Raw genomic sequence first — 16,900 nt, 5'->3', positions numbered from 1 at the left:
ATGCTCTCTGGGTGAATTTTGGAGGCTTTCTAATCCTGACCGCTCTTGATTCAGAGACTCACTCCCGTGCCTCTCACCTGCCAGTCACACCAGGAGCCAGGCCCTCTCCGCTTGTCTGGGAGCCTCTGACAGCCTCACACCAGGAGCCAGGCCCTCTCCGCTTGTCTGGGAGCCTCTGACAGCCTCACACCAGGAGCCAGGCCCTCTCCGCTTGTCTGGGAGCCTCTGACAGCCCCAGAGGGTGACTTCCTAGTGGTGACTCTTGGGTTTTCACTGGAGATCACACCAGGGTTCAGCTCCCCAGAGGGGTTCTCAACTTTGTTGGTCTTATCAACGTTTCCTAGACTAGGAAATGTCTGGGTTGGATGGCATCTTCCAGATCATCGTATTTAACGCCCCTCTGGATGGGGAACTGACTCAGACAGACAGGAAGAGACCTGTGTCGGGGACAGCAATCATTCTTGCCACCAGCTCTTATTAACCAGGTGGAAAATGTGAGTCCACGTGGCGAATGTCTCTTACGCATCCACGCCCACGTGTGTCCATGTGTCCTAGAGTCATTTGTTGAGCGTCATTGTTTTCAAGGCCCAGGGGTTGGTGTTTCCTGTCACTCTCATGTGTGGAAAGGGGACAGAGGGAAGGAGGGGAGGGCAGGTGTCCGGAGGGAAAGGGGGTCTAGGCTGAGCCAGGAGGAAGAAGCCAGTGGAGACAGCGATGCCTGATGTCCAATGTCCAGCCATGTGTGGTGCACCGTGCTGACCCCAGCCCCTATTGTCCCCAAATCTCTGAAAAGTCCTGCTTGTCAAGCCTCTTGGTTTGTTGACCAGAGACCAGAGGGGAAGGAACTGGGTGTATCTGAGGGTAAGAAGAGACCAGCCAGAGGAGATGGGAGTGTGGTCGATACCTTCAGGGGCCACCCACGTGCCTCTCTGCCCGGGGAGTGGGGGCGGGGGGTGTTAGCGTTCTGGCCAGGAAGCCCTCTCAGCCTGCACGTGGCCCCAGAATCAGCCCTCGGCCAAGAACAGATGGAGAAGTGCTGGATCTCAGTGACCTTGGCCTTCAGCGAGGATAACCTTGTGACAGTCCACGCAGCCCCTCAGAGTCCCCGGATGGATGGAGCCCGGTCCCCACAGTGGCAACTGGCTTGACCACACACCTAACTGACCCCCTCTCCTCCCCGACCCAACTCCCTGCTCCAGGTCCGGCATCCGCTGGGATGGTTCCCCCAACCAAAGACTTGTACTGCGTCCCCGTCTCAGGGTCTCGGGGTCCGCCGACCGAGGCGAAGAAGGAGGACGTGTCAGGGATGGCTGATGTGATGTGTCACAAAGCACACAGACTTTAAGAGCAAGCCAAATGGAGGAAAACAGGAAGCCTGGAGGATCCTAGGAGTTTTCAGCATGAGAGAGGAGGCAGGATTTCCCTCCCCACACGGGGTAGTTATTTAAATATTAAATGATGACCTCACACGGCAGAAGGCGTGGAGACGCACGAGCACGGCACTAAAGACGTGCTCAGGCGCGTGTCCTCGCAAAGCCTGGTCCGGAGCTGAGGTCACAGCGGTGACCCCCAGGGGTCCTCTCTTCTCTGGGTCGGTTTTGAAGCTCACTGCCCGACATGTCCTCCTGGAGCAATCCCTGTGTCCCCAGAGCAGGAGCGCCTCTCGGGCGGGGAGCGCACCTTGTTTGTAGGGTCTCAGCTACCTGAAGCGACATCCGCTGTTGTGGGCATTCATCTCACAGGTGGCTTGTCATGTAGGACAGGGGACCCTTCCTCCCCACCTCCGAGATGTCCAGAGAGCTCAAATACGGCAGCCACTGAACTGAGATGTCTGTGGGAGCAGGGCTGTGTCTGGCGCGTCTCCGTGTCCCCAGGGCCTTGCTCAGGGTCCTGCCCATTAAATGGATACTTGAGGAGGGCAGGCAGGTGGGGGACGAGGCCACCCGGGGAAATTCTCTCACCCCCGCCCCATGGAGAGGATCTACAAGCCTGAGCCACGGTCATCTTCTGAGCCTGGAGCTCCGACATTGTCCGTGTTCCCCGGGACTCTTACTCGGGTCCTGGGTTCAACAGATGCCTTTTGCTCACTGTCCCTGGAATGTCCAGGCCCTTGTCAGTTAGAACCCCACCCTTGGTCACTACTCTCAGAGACGTATGCACAGGGGACACACGGTCCGATTCAAGCCCCTGTCGGGGTCACACGTGTTGTTCCCAGGAGCCCTCCTGGAGATAGTTGCTGTGACCCCTGCATCTCTAGCAGAAGGGCCACCACTGACCGCCGGGGACCACACGGGCCACCTGCCTGCTCCTGGGGAAAGCTGCCTGGAATGTAGTGGGGTTCTCTGCGCGAGCCGTGCTGTCGGGGGTTGCTTTTGCCCACAGGCTCAGAGTTGGGGGGTGCACAGAGTGGAAGGCATTTCCTTCGGGGCACTCGGCAGAGGAAGTCTGCCCGCTGGCTCTGAGAGAGCTCTGAACAGTGCGGATTCCCCAGACCGCCGGGGCCTCCCTCGGGGCCTCTCCGTTGTTCAGCTCTTCAGTGCCCAGCAACCCAGCGTCCTGCCAGTAAACGAACCTTGCAGGAGGCTTCATTAAGCCAACTAGGGTCTGTTTATGTTGCATACAATCCAAAGGCTCCACCCCCCCTGCCCCACACCCGCCAAACACACGCCTGAGTGTATGTGACAGCATCTTCCCGGGAGAGGGCCCACCCCGTTTCCCAGCACGGGACCCCACGTGAGGGGCGGAAGTAAGCCCCTCTGAGACCCATTTTGAGACCTTGGTTCCCACAGGAAAACTGTGCAGTCAGCTTCATGCCAACACCCCTTTGGCCAAATGTTTCAGAGCAGGGTCAGCCCCGAGTCGCTGAGGTCTGGCCTGGGAGGAGCCCAGAACTAATTAGAATTCCAGACACTCCCCCAGGATTCCCTCTTATCTGCCCCAGCGCTGGCCTCTCCCCAGCTGCAGAGCCAGAAACGAGAGGAGTTTTATGTTTTTCTAGACTATTTTATCCCCACGCAGACTCAGTGTACACAGGTCTGGCTTCCCAGGAATTCCTCCCATGTCGCAGAGAAGCGCTCACGGCCCAGGCCCTGTGCCCTGTGCTTGGTGTCCCCAGGTCCAGAACTCCTGTCCAGAGCCCGCGCCTCAGGGGGCCCACGGCTGCCCAGCTCCCAGGAAGAGGATTCATGCGGCAGCCAGTGTCCAGCGAGACCTGGCACATCCCAGAGCCGTGCAGTGCGGGGGCCCTGGCCTGAGGGCTGGACTCCTCAGACAGTGCTCCCGGGAGCCCGGGAGGTGAGCTGGGCACAGTACTGCAGAGCTGGCACCGGTGATGAGTGACAGTGGCCTCTTCATTCATTAGTGTCCCTGGATGACTTGGACTCTCGCTCTGATCCTACTCCACACTCGTGCTGGTGGAGGGGCAAGGAGAGGGGCCACCAGGGCCCTGTCCCAGGTGACGGACAAGACAGGTGAAGACTGGCCATTAGAAGTCATGCTCTAGGCCTGACCTGTGGTGGCGCAGTGGGATAAAGCATCGACCTGGAACCCTGAGGTCGCCGGTTTGAAACCCTGGGTTTGCCTGGTCAAGGCACATATGGGAGTTGATGCTTCCTGCTCCTCCCCCTTCTCTCTCTCTCTCTCTCTCTCTCTCTCTCTCCTCTCTGAAAATTGAATAAATAAAATCTTTACAAAAAATAGATGTGCTCTAAGGAGAACAGGGCTGGGGCGTATGCAGAGTGCTAGGGTTGCGCACTGCAGGTGCGAGGTAGGGAGAATGTAGAAACAATGCCGTAATACGGAGTCCCACGGTACTCGAGAAGCTTCTGGGGGCAACGGTCTGTGCGGCTCGGATTTCATATCTGACCCTTTAAGAAAATGCACACTCCACCTCGGCATAAGGCCAGCCCTCCTAGCTACACTGGACCAACTACTGCGGCCCAGACCCTTTCTGCGTGAACAGGAGGGTGAACGAGGCAGGCGTGACCCTTGCTCTCATGGGGCTTATAATCTGCTGAGTGGGAAGTCTGGGTGAAGGTACCCACTCGTTCGGCACGCACTGCTCAACGCTCTCTGTTGGGCAGACGCGGGGGGCACAGAGGCGGGGTCCCTCCTTTCGTCGAAGTGCATCGGGGCAGAGAAGGAAGGCGGCGAGTGTAACAGACTGCCTAGGAAGCGGGGGTTGCGGGGAGCCTGGGACCCACGGGAGGGAACAGGGAAGGAGGGGGTCACAGGAGGCCTCAGAAATATCTCCAGGGATTAAAAGGACCCAGAATTTCTCGAGGTGAACAGGGTGTGCATCACCTTTAGTACCATAATGATAAAATAAAGTATGCGACATTAATTGAGTGATTAATTACACGTGGGGCCCTGGGAAATGGGGCTCTGTGTATTTTATTCCCTTTTAATCCATGCTCCAACCCTGTCATTCTTACCCGACACGTAAGGGGGCTGACATCTCACACGATTCGGAAACTTGCCCTGAGTTACACAGTCATTAAGTGACAGGGAGCAGGCTTTGAGCCAACCTCAAGACCCCTGTCCCTCTGCTGCCCCCAGAGCTGCACGTCGCCTCCCCCAGAGAGCGCCGAAGTGGGTCTCTGGCCCGTGTCACAGACGACGTGGGCCCAGTGCATGGCCCGTTGGGCCCCCTGGACAGTTTCTGTCCACTCTGGTGGCTTCTGACCTCAGGTGGCTTCCTTCGATGTGTTGTTTCACATATTCATGCATTCACTGGTCGATTCCTGTGTGTGCCCCGACCGGGGATGGAACCTGCGACCTTGGCATATGGGGACGACGCTCTAACCAACTGAGCTACCCGGCCAGGGCCAGCACATCCTTCTCATTTAAACTCGGCCTACCTGACAAGGTGACGGATATAAGCCGACCCTTTGTAAGCCACATAGTGTCTGAGAGGCACAGGGGCCTATGACACCCAGTGACCCAGAAGGCTCAAGCCCGGCAGGCAGCTCTGGCCCGAGACTCCACCAGGAGTCTCTCTTCGCTCCCTGGGCTCAGCCAGCATGTGCTTTCTGTGCTCCTTCCGTGTTCGGTGCAGACCTAGGTGGAAGAAAACAGAAAAACCCATCTTGAAAGGCTTAGAGGCCACTGAAGGAAGCAGACGGCGAAAGACATATCTGGATAGAAGCCTACAGAGTGAGGGCTTAAAGGGAGGTTAAGACACGTCTTCTCTAGGATTTCCTCCGAACACTCTGTTTATTCCCCTGGGGGGTGCAGGCCAGAGGGGCAGCCACGGCGCAGAGGGTGGAAGCCGAGGCACCCCGTCATTCAACCCCCGCCCCTACGTGTGGCAGGGCAGAGCCTCCGCTAAGGGACAGAGGTCCTGCATTCAGGTTCAGACATGGCTGCAAACTTTCTGGGGCACTTTCCTGGCCTTTCAGAAGCTGCACTCTCCTCTCCAAATCCACACAGCAAGGACCCCGGGACCGGGATGAGGCCATGGGGCTGCTCCAGGAAAAGTGACAAACTTTACAGATGAGTCCTTGATGACATTCCCAATCTCCTGTATGGCGACTGGGCTGGGTGCAAAAGAGGCCCCCCACTGGCCCCACAGACCCATGCCGACATGGTAGAAGTGAACGAAATGCGAGCTAGGAAACCACCCGATGTCTAAATAAGAACGTGGTTCAGGGCTCCTCGTTACAGCCACTCGAGGCAACGGAAAATACCTACCGACACGGGAGAAGCACTCACAGAATGCAGCCGCGAGGGAGGGCCGTGTCCCAGGGAAGCGCACGTGTTGTATATGCAGACATTTATCGCCGTGCCCGTATGTGAGCGCTCCTACGGGGGGTTAGATTTCATTTCTGGACGCTGACATTCCAGGTGATTAATGCCTCCTCCTTGCTTACCTACACGCTCTAACGGTTCCATAATGAACATAAACGACTTCTGTAATAAGGAAAACAACGAAGGGCATTTTGAAAGCAAACAAATGGACGTGTCAAATCAGCAGGCTAGATTTAATTTTAAAATAACAAGAGCTGTCATTTCTGGAGTGGTTTCCGTGTGCTTCCTAGCGGGTGCAGAGTTCCGCGTAGCTTTGCTTGGGCTCACAGCTGTCCTGTGAAATGGGCGTGGCTGGGCCCCAGGTCAGAATTCAGCAATGGAGCCCAAGAGAGTCTGAGTGACCCGCCCAAGGTCACACACAGCTGGTGACTAGAATGGAGCGTCCTATGAGCACAGGCTGCTGTCAAAGCCTCCTCTCTTGACTGCCTTCTGATGCTGTCTGATGCTGTGACGCTTCTGTGGTAGTCCGTCCAGGCTGCTGGAAAAAACACCGCAGACTGGGTGGCTGAGAAACAACGGAAATGTATCTCACAGTTCGAAAGGCTGGATGTCCAAGGTCAAGACACCAGCAGACCCAGTGTCTGATGAGGGAGGGTCTGCTTCCTGGTTCCCAGACAGTCCTTTCCTCGTTGTGTCCTCACCTGGTAGAAGGGGTGAGGGAGCTCTGTGGGGTCTCTTTCCTAAGGGCACTAATCCCATTCAGCAGGGCCCCACCCTCCTGACCTAATCACCACCACCCAAGGGCCCCACCTCCAAATCCTATCACCTAGGAGGGCAGGTTTCAATGTATGAATTTGAGGGTGCACAAACAGTCTGTTGCAACCTTCCCCAAATTCCTCCAGCAGCCGCACCTTTGCCATGCCGGGTTGAAGGGCTCCGAGCATCCCTGACCCTGGCTGAGGCCCCGCTCCCTGGTTAGCCTGGTGACTGATGGGGATGCTCGAACAGCTGCCACGCCACCACTGCAGACACGGTCCTGGAGGCTGCAGGAAGCCGGCACTGTTCTGAGCTATCTGTCCTCCTACAGATCCTCGCCTGATCATCACACTGCCCCCCCTGGATAGACATTCGCCCCTGCATCTGGAAAATGAGGAAGGTGACCCACTGTACTGGACTGAACAGTATCCTCCAAAATTCATGTCCAGCCAGAATGTCAGAATGTGACTTTGTTTCGAAATAGAGTATTTGCAGATAGAATTGGCTTAGGGCCATATGACCACATCTTAAGAAAGTCACGTGTTCACACACACACACACACACACACACACACACACACACACGGAAGATGTCTGTGTGAGGATGAAGCCAGAGATTGAGGTGATGCCCCCATAAGCCACGGGACACCTAGGACTGCCAGCAGCTACTAGAAGAGGCTGGAAGGAACCTTCCTCTAGAACCTTCCGTGACCCCTTGATTCCAGACTTCCAGCCGGAAGTGCAGGGCACTGCCTCTCTGTTGTTCTAAGCCACCAAGTTTGTAATTATGACAGACAGCCACAGGAAACTAACACACCCACATTTCCCAAAGTCGCACAGCTTGGGGTCCACGAAGCCGGGGTTGTCACCCAGCTTATCTGGCTCCAGAGCCTGTCCCTTCAAACTGTCGCTTTTTGTCCTGACTGCCTATGGTGCTCGTGGAAATGAAAGGAGCTATAAGTAGGGTAGAGCGCCTGGCCCCACGCCTACCACAGTGTAAGCACCCATAAACGATTACTATTATTAGTCCTTAATGATGTGGAAAACGCTCATGGCCTAATTTTAAGGGGAGATGAGCATGATTTAAAATTGCGCGTAGGGTAGCATCTCAACCAGGATTCGCACGGCATAGAAAACTGAGGATAAGACAAAGAGACTCGCCTATGGGTCATGGGATAACTGATGATCTTTTTATCCCTCCCTTATGTTGTGCGGTTCAATTCCTGTCTTCTTTTTCATCTCACTGAGTGGGCAGTGCCTTTTGATTTGACTTGATTGGCTCTCTGAAACTGCAAAAGCGAAAGGGAGTAACAAATCCTGTAATACAGCAATAGCCATTGATAGTCACCCGTCCCCCACCCCCTGTCAATTCCATCCACTCCCATGTTGTCCCTTTTTAATCAGAGCCAACAAGCGCGGAGAGGGAATTCATGTAAAATCTGCTGTGCAGCACGACTGCCTGCAGCTCCGCCTGCTGGGCAGGGCGGGCTCCAGGAGCACCCCAGGGAAGTGGCTCTCCAGGTCCAGTGCCCAGGGTGACAAGGGGACCCGGCTCCAGGGACTGAGGAAATCCTCAGCGTACTGGGACCCACTGATGCAGCGGCCCCAGAAGGGGCACCAGCATGCCACCCTCCAGCCCCCACAAGGTCACGAAGCCCGTTATAGTCCCCTGTGTGCCGCGTGGGCAGAAGCTCAGGAGCTTATATTCTTGTCACGGAAGTCAGAAAACAAACAGCGAAGTAGAGTCTATCGAATCGCTCCAGAGGCAAGGAAGGAAACACGGTGGGTGCGGTGAGTCGAATGGAGTTCCCCAGAAGTTTGTGCCCACCTGAAACCTCAGAATGTGTGTATTTTTCATGCAAGCACCACTCAGTGTGGACTAGCCACATTTCAGTTGCCACGTGTGGCTTGTGGCCACCGCGTTGGACCAGGCGGTTCTGGAGTGTGGTACAAATGTTTTACATCTACTTGTCAAGACCTCGGAGGTTCTGATGTAACTCATTCAACGTATGAAAAAACGTCTGCCGTGTCGCTGGGTGAGCAAACCCAGTCCTCATTCCAGACCCTTCAGCCAGATCCAACTTAATGTCTGACGGGAAAAGTCTGACTTTATTTTAAAATTCAAATAGATGTGTTAATGCACAAGAACTATTAAACTTCTCATTCCTGAAGTTAGATTTTAAGAGAGAGGGCAGATTGGATACATGAATGAATAGATGGATGGGTGGATAGATGGTAAGTAGAGAGAAAATGGATGGATGGATGGATGGATGGATGGACGGATGGATGAATGGATGGATGGATGGGTGGAGGGAGGGATGGATGGATCGATGGGTGGAGGGAGGGATGGATTGATGGGTGGAGGGAGGGATGGATCAATGGGTGGAGGGAGGGATGGATGAATGGGTAGATAGATAGATAGATGGATGGATGGATGAATAGATTGATAGACAGATTAGATAGAAGATAAATAGATAATAGGATAGAGACAGAAAGAGAACTGAGCCTTGCCTTGCCTGTGTTTGAAGTCTAGATGAAATATGATGTCTCTGGTTTGAGTACTTCTCACAGAAGTTCCTCTGGGTGGCACTCCCCCAAAATTCCTTAGTGAGCCCGTGTCCCAGAGGCTTGGTTCAGGATGAAGAGAAAGGTTGGCTTTCCTGAAGTGGACACAAAACTACTGTGAAGTCTTTTCTACCTTGTATACCATCCCGGTGTGTTGGGTCTTCTCGCGGTCCCTCGTACCTCCTGGGTACAAGGAGGCTGCTGTGTGTGCCCTGTGGGCAGAAACTCAGTGACACGGGCAGGAGGAAGGGGACAGAGCAGCGTGGCAGGTGTCTCCTGGCCAAGGTTTTGCCCTTTTACCTGGGAAGGACGCCCCCTCCAGACTCTCCTGCCAACGCCAGGGCGAAGGCATCTCCGTCTTCTTAGGAAGCCTGCTCACAAATATACTTTGAACCTATTTAATGTTCATTTTAGAAGCAAAAGAGCTTCACCCGAGGCAATTCTCAGCCAAGCTCTGGACACAGGGAAGCCCGCTAACAGAATCCAATCCTCCAGTCACCGACAGTTTGTTGTGTGTGTTTTTTAAAGTGATGTTTATTTTCTAAAACGATAAGCAGGACATGCTCGTCGCAGAATTTTTGGAAGAGCCATGCAAATATGGAAAGGGAACTAAGTACCAGATAGAACTCTCCCTCCCGGAGCGAGCGCTGTAACATTGTATCGGATCTCCTTAGTGTTTGTTTTCTCTCTTTCCTATGCATATGTCAACACTGTTACATTTTCTCTTCCTTAAATTCTTTTGTGAGCGAATCAAACTTTGACTACCTTGTATTAATATTCACCAGCTCTCTTGAAATGTTTTATAATTCAACCTTGTAAGACACCAGGCACCTCGGGGAAGCATCCTTTGATACATTAACATGGAGAACTCCATAATTTCAAATGAGTTTTTCTGTGCAAGGTTTATTATTATTTCATAGGGCATTAAGACTCAAAATGTAACTTTTCACAGTTTCTTCCCCCCCTCCTTCTTTAATAAAGAATTCTGGACCGTAGACAATGAAGACCTTGAGTGTGGGATCCAGGCGTTAACACAGGCCGGCAGACACAGCACAGACGGCCCTGGCTGACTTTTCATTCCAAAAGTACGGCGCACCGGGGTGTCGGAGCTGGAAACAAGCATAGGAATAAATCACCCGTTTTACAGTGTGCAGGACGTGAGGTTCTGAGGCGTGTGTGCGCAGCCCGTTTTAACACTTAGCTCAGTGTACTGTAATTTCTGGTCCGTACATCTGTTCCTCGCGTTAGGCGGAGGTCTTTGGAGCGGGAGCCCTATCTTATCCATCATGGGATCCCCGGGGCTTGTGCGATGCCAAGCACATAGAAGCAGCTCAAGCAATGTTTGCTGAACTCAACTCAGGGGCTAGAGGATTCTCATCGGCTAGCTGATGACCCCGGGGGACCGAGGTGGAGGCTCGGGTGGGTCAATGAATGTGTGGTGGATGAATGAGTAGAAGAAAGTGATGACAGCGAGGGAGGGAGGGAGGGAGGAAAGAAAGGAGGGGGGAGGGAGATGGGGGGAGGAGGAAGGGAAGAAAAACGAAGGAACTTAGCAGACAGTATCTGTTCCGGGAAAGAGCACGAGCCCTCAAAGCCAGAAGGCTTGATGGATGCCCCAGCTTTTCATTTCTTACGTGTGGCGGACCCCTGAGCCTGTTTCCTCTTGTTAACATGGGGTCACGACGCCCCGTTCTCTGGCTGTTGAGTGGATCATGTGGGAGAATCCGTGCTGATGCTCCTGGCACAGAGCTGGGCACCCACTATAAACGCGGCTGGAGAATGACCGGCTGGACAGCACCGTGCGACAGAGGCTGGCGCCAACCTCTTCTACAGGCTGGAGCAGAAGAGGGTCTTGACGGTCCGTCCATCCCCCTCCCAGATTAACAGCCCCAGAGAATCCGAGCCCTGGTCAGGAGACTGCAAGCTCTTAGACCTGCAGGCAATCAGCGAACCCACTGCCCCGCTGGTCTTGCTCAACTCCATCCTCCGTGAGGTCCGCCGCCTGGTGGTCCAAATGCAAATGTCTCCATGTTGCTCTCACGACTGGTGGCCTTTAGAAGAGTAAGTCTCCTTAGCGGGCACACAAGACCTTTCTGAACCAGCTAAACCCTCACCACCCCTTGACCGTTGACTCCGTCACTCCAAGGAAACGCAGCTCTCCAAAGGCAGGACTTCCTCTCTTGGTGGTTTTCTCCACCTGGAATGTCCCTGTGCGCTTTCCACGGTAAACCAGTAACACAAGAGGGTCGTTCACCTTCAAAGGCTACTGGGTGGCCCCGGCTACCTATCTTTTAATGGCTTCCAGACTCCATTCAAACGGCTCCAACTCGACAGAGATTTTCAACACCACCGTCATCCCCAACGACTCGCCCTACGTAGATCCGTCAGGTCTTCATTTCTTCATTGAGGGCTCCTCTGTCTTGGCACAAAGCTCCTGTGACCTTTCCGTCCCTGGGCTGACGCTGCTGGACACACCTGCCCCCCACCCCACAAGGTGTGATCTCATTCGGGCCAGGCCTGAGGTTTATTCCACTTCTCACCCTCTGCGTGCCCTGTGTGTGGCCCAGTACACAGTAGGAGCTCCAAAAACAGCAGAGACCCTCGGTGAGGGTGCAGCGTGTACATTCCTGAGTAGGCCTAGCTCAGGCACAAGTCTGTCACATGAATTTATTACCTGGCTCTCCCAACACAAGAACTAGAATTTTTAAGGCATTTTTCAGTGTCTGGCTAATCAATTCAGATTACCCACAACCTAGGGGAATCCTTCTTCTTAGGGCTTTATAAAAACATCAAAAGGTTAGCTGAGAATGAATTAACCACATCAGGAAAAAAAAAAAAAAAAAAAAGAACTCTGCAAAGATAACTTGAACCCAATCATACATTCAGCGTGCGTTCCGTTTTGCAGTTTCATTTGTCTTAACTCACATCTCTTTCTCATTAGAGACACCCTCAGCCAGGTGTGACTGTGGCAATAGTTCAGTCTTTCTGTTCTCTGGCTGCTCCTTCTCTTTCATCTCTCTGAGTCTGTGCTGTGTTCCGTTCTTTCGGTATCTCCCGGTGATCTTCAGAGGGGTCGCTGATTTCTTTGTAGGAGGAGCAGGTGAGACATAGATGCTGCAGGGAGAGCTGGTTCCATCTGCTCACAGCCGTTCAGTGTTTCAAACACCAAGTGCGGCATCTCCGTCAATACCGAGCTGCTACGTCTTTGGTTGCGGCTGCTGATCCTAACCGGCCCTTGCTCTACCACGTGCACCGTCAAAGCCCAGGGAAGGACTCTCCCTCCTGACATCTGCAGTTGAGGGGAGAGGATGCTAAGGTGGCACCTGTACACGGGGCGGCTGAAAAGATTCCGAGGGCCCTCCCGGGAGATTTCCGTAGGCGATGGGGAATGCAGCTGAGGATTCATGTCTCCATTTCCTCATTCATCTATCTCGTCCGCATGTTTTGAGCACCGACGAGGTTCCCAAAACAAGCAGCCGCCAGATATTTGGAGGAAGAAATCACCGATCAGTGTTCAAGCCGGTGGTACCCAACGGAGAAGCTCTGTTGAAAGTCGTAACCATGGTGAGGCTCCCCACGGCACCCCGCCCCACCCCGCCACAGCCCAGCCTCCTGCACTCTCAAACTCGGGCTCCGTGCTTCCAGGGAGCGTGGGCAGACCCTCACCCAGCACCCAGAACTGTGGCCCCTTCTCCGCCGAGTCTAAGTAGGGCAGGGACTAAGGGCAGGCAGGGGAGGCACCTGCCTCCCTGTGAGATGCAATGAGGCTTAGAGAGATTCAGCCAACAAGATCAATCATGTTCAATAGTCAAAAAAAAAAAATCAAAATCAACACAAAATCAACGCAAAAGCTCCACGAGGAACAGAATCCGTTTCTGGCGTGAAGACAGGACCCGTGGGGAGGAGTTAGGGTGGGCAGACTGAGGCAAGCACGTAGCACGTGCAGGATCGGATTTCGTCTCTGGTGAACTTTCTGATAGTTTGTTCATTGTGGATGTTTTGCATTCATTTTGATTTTTTATTTTTAAATCAGGCAGGAAAATATTGATCTTGACGATGGAGTTTTGTGGAGCCCCCCCTTGGGTTTTGTCCTGAGTTGAGTGCCTCCCTGGTCTCATCCTAGTTCCCGCGGGCCCTGGTCCAGAGAGCGGGGAGACGGGTGGGCTCCAGGCCTGACACCAGGGGGGTGGCCTGGGTCCTGGGCCAGCAACACTGGAGAAGGAGCAAGAGAAAGTTTCCCCTCCCTGCAAAGACCAGCAAAGGCCCCCTGCACCAGGTGACTCGGTGCCCTCGAAGGGTATGGATGACAGGGAGGACGAGGTCTGATGTCAGCCACGGCAGCCACGGCGACCTGGAGAAAACAGTCCCCTTGCTGGGGAGGGGGGAGGGCGTCGGGCGGGGCAGGAAACTGCAGGTTGACAACCACAGCTCAAGCCTAACTGTTACGGAAAAAAAAACAAAACAGAAAAAGAGCTCGGGGTGACCTCTCAGGGTCCCTGCAGACAAACTCTCCGAAATCCTGCGTCCTTCCCAGCCTCCTGAAGAGCAGTCTGTCTGCTCTGCCGTGGCCACCTGCCGGGGGAGGGGTTCCCCGCACAGTCTGGGGTACAAGGGGACAAAAACAAACCCACGATCACAGGGCACAGGGCTCACAGACCACGTCACCCAGGGCACAGGGCTCACAGACCACGTCACCCTCCGGCGTCCCTGGACCCAGAGGGCAGGGAATGAGCTCCAGCCCCACTGCAGAGCTGCGAGCTCATACCCGGGGTGTTGTTGTGGAACCCGGGGTCCCAGCCATACCTGAGAGGTGCCCACGGGCTTGGCCTCCTCAGGCAGGCTCTGTGGCCTTCCAGTCTCCCCTAAACCTGCTCCTTCTCAGGCCCACTGCCCCTTTAGGCAGAGCTGTGTCCCCTCAGCAGCCACCCCCACCCCCAAAAGTCCAGAGCCTTTTCTCACTTCTCCCTCTGCGCCCACACCCGGGGTATCGCCAGACCGGCAGTCCCACACCAGAAACGTTGCCTAGTCTGTGGGCGTCTCTGTTCTCTTTCCTCTTTAAATCTGAACCAAAACAACAGCCTCCTGATTGCCACCGCCCCCAGCATCCCCCGCCCTCTGGTACATACTCCACACAGCTGCCAGGGGGAACTTTCTAGAACTGTCAGCCCAGGCTGTAACCCACCCCTCCCCCGTGGGCCTAAGCTCCCCTTCCTCTGGGACCTCGGGGGGCACTTGTGTCCGGGTTCCTCCCCCAGGGTGAATGGTGAGTGAAGTGTGACTATAGACACAGGTTTGACATCACAGAGAAGGCGCTCAGCCCAGCTCGCTGCTGGTTACCCCACACGCGGTCCCACGGCTCAGCCCTGCTCGCTGCTGGTTACCCCACACGCGGTCCCACGGCTCAGCCCAGCTCGCTGCTGGTTACCCCACACGCGGTCCCACCGCTCAGCCCAGCTCGCTGCTGGTTACCCCACACGCGGTCCCACGGCTCAGCCCAGCTCGCTGCTGGTTACCCCACACGCGGTCCCACGGCTCAGCCCTGCTCGCTGCTGGTTACCCCACACGCGGTCCCACGGCTCAGCCCCCCACACATCCCACACACGGTGCTTCCTGAGCCCCTCCCCCACCCGAGCCTCCTCCCCTTCTGTTTCCAGACGCAGGGACTCTGCGGGCAGGTCCCCTCATCTCCTTGGTTTGGCCCCTCCTCCTGGAACACTGCTGAACTCTTACATTTCCAGAACATTCTTCTCACCCTTTGTGTGTGTAGCTCCTGTCACCTCCCTGGTTTTCTTGTCATCCCGACTCCCTTTCATCAGAATAATGCTTTGTATTTATCTCTAACCTGGGATGCTTTGCGCCAGATTACCCACGGAGACTGCCCGTCTGTTTTCTGAGTAGACCGGGACGTCTCTGAGGACAGAGTGTTTCTCTCCTGTATGTGTCTGTCTCTGACCCCCGGCACGGTGCCTGGCCCCCCCACACCAGCCCCGCCCCACAGAGCTGAGAGCCCTGGATGGCTGGGACCTCCGGGATTGGTGCTGGGCACTCGCGAGTGTATCGAGTGTGTCTGTTTGTGCTGGTGATTTGACGTCCGGGCATCGTGGACCCTGGAGCGTCTGCCCTCCCTGGCCAGCCAGTTCCTGCAAGCTTTGAACGAGCGAGTGCGCCTTTCCCGTGTAAGCCACCCGGTCTAGGACCTCCACCCCGCCCCTTCCTCTGCGGACTCGCACACTCCAGGCCACTGTCCATCCGCCTGCCCCGGTCACCCCGCGGCCAGGGCCAGACCTCCAGGAATAGTCTCTATGCCCGGGAGCCCACTGAGACTATTCATCCTGGCTAACCTGGAGCCTGCTTACCGGTCTCACCCACTCCTTTCCGTAAAAGCCACCCACGCACAGTCAAGGCCTTGCCCCGCCTCCCCATTCCCATTGTCCCCTGAGTGACCCCGCAGCTTCCCAGGGTGGCCCCTCCCCTTGGGAACCGAAAGTATCCAACCACCTTGCCAGTGGTCCCAGATCTGTCGGCCTCATCACACCTGAGCAATGATAAACGCAATACCGACATCAAGCATCACTGAGTTTCCTCCACCGTAAATGGGGATAATAACCGGACTGCCTCGCGGGATGATTCTGACGCTTAAATGAGCTAACGAGTGTGAAATGGTGGGAGACGCACACGGTGCTTTGTCAGGGTTATATAAGGTTTATTCTCGTCAGCATTATTGTCGGCGCTGTAGTGCGGGGGCGAGATACGGCAAACAGGAGAGGGAGGAGGGGAGGAGAGGGAGGAGGGGAGGAGAGGGAGGAGGGGAGGAGAGGGAGGAGGGGAGGAGGGCGGGGAGAGGGAGGAGGGGAGGAGAGGGAGGAGGGGAGGAGGGCGGGGAGAGGGAGGAGGGGAGGAGAGGGAGGAGGGGAGGAGGGAGGGGAGGAGGGCGGGGAGGAAGAGCCTCCAGTGCATGCGGAGGCCAGGGCCTGAGGAGACAGAGGGACAGAGAGAGAGCCTGTGGGGCGGGAACTGGAGGCCTGTGGATTTCTGTGTCCAATATTCAGTCTGGGGTTGTCTCCCATTCTCTGCTGTCGTTGCAGCAAGCCCCCACGTCCCTAACCTTCAGGAAGCTTGTTACAGAGAGAGGGGGGATAGAGACAGAGAGTCGCAGTTCCCTCCCTCCCCCAAGAGGACAGGTCCCAGCTCGGTCAGTTCTTCTTGTTTATTTCCAAGCAGCTCTTTAGGTAATATTACTTCCCCCTCACAGAAAATACAACGGGGTGGGGCCTGGCAGGGGCCCCCGCAGGGCTGAGAGGCTGGCTAGCCCCAGCCTTACCAGGGTCTCTGGCACTTGACTTCCCTCTGGGTGCTGAGGGCACCGCTATGCCAGGAAGGGTTTGGGAGACAGCGGTCCAACGTCATAGGCCACAAGCCGTGCAGCTACTCTGACACACCGGCAGGGAGGAGCTTGCCTGCCCAGCCTCCGGGGAGGAAACGCAGAGACGTCCCAGCAGACCCCTGCAGGCCGGGACGGAAGCCACATATCCCCAGCAGGGCCAGCGCAACACGGGAGCACGGAGAGATCCCGTGGGGACCACAGCACCCTCCTGCCAGGCCTGCCACCAGCTCAGCACTCAACCAACATCACGCTGCACGCTCATGACATCCTCCAGGCCAGCGCCCACGTTGCCCGGTGTATCAGACAGAAAACCGGAGCTCAGAGGGCTGGGGCTGCTCGCCCATGGTCACCCAGCCGGTGAGCAGTCAAACCAGATCCCGACAGAGCGTGAGCTGTCGAGATCAGTTCCGAGAGCCGCCCCTGCTCAGGGGGCCTACGTGCTGGCGGC

This window comes from Saccopteryx leptura, chromosome 3 (genome assembly GCF_036850995.1).
Source record: "Saccopteryx leptura isolate mSacLep1 chromosome 3, mSacLep1_pri_phased_curated, whole genome shotgun sequence".
Classification (NCBI taxonomy): Eukaryota; Metazoa; Chordata; class Mammalia; order Chiroptera; family Emballonuridae; genus Saccopteryx; species Saccopteryx leptura.
This window is presented reverse-complemented; position numbering follows the sequence as displayed.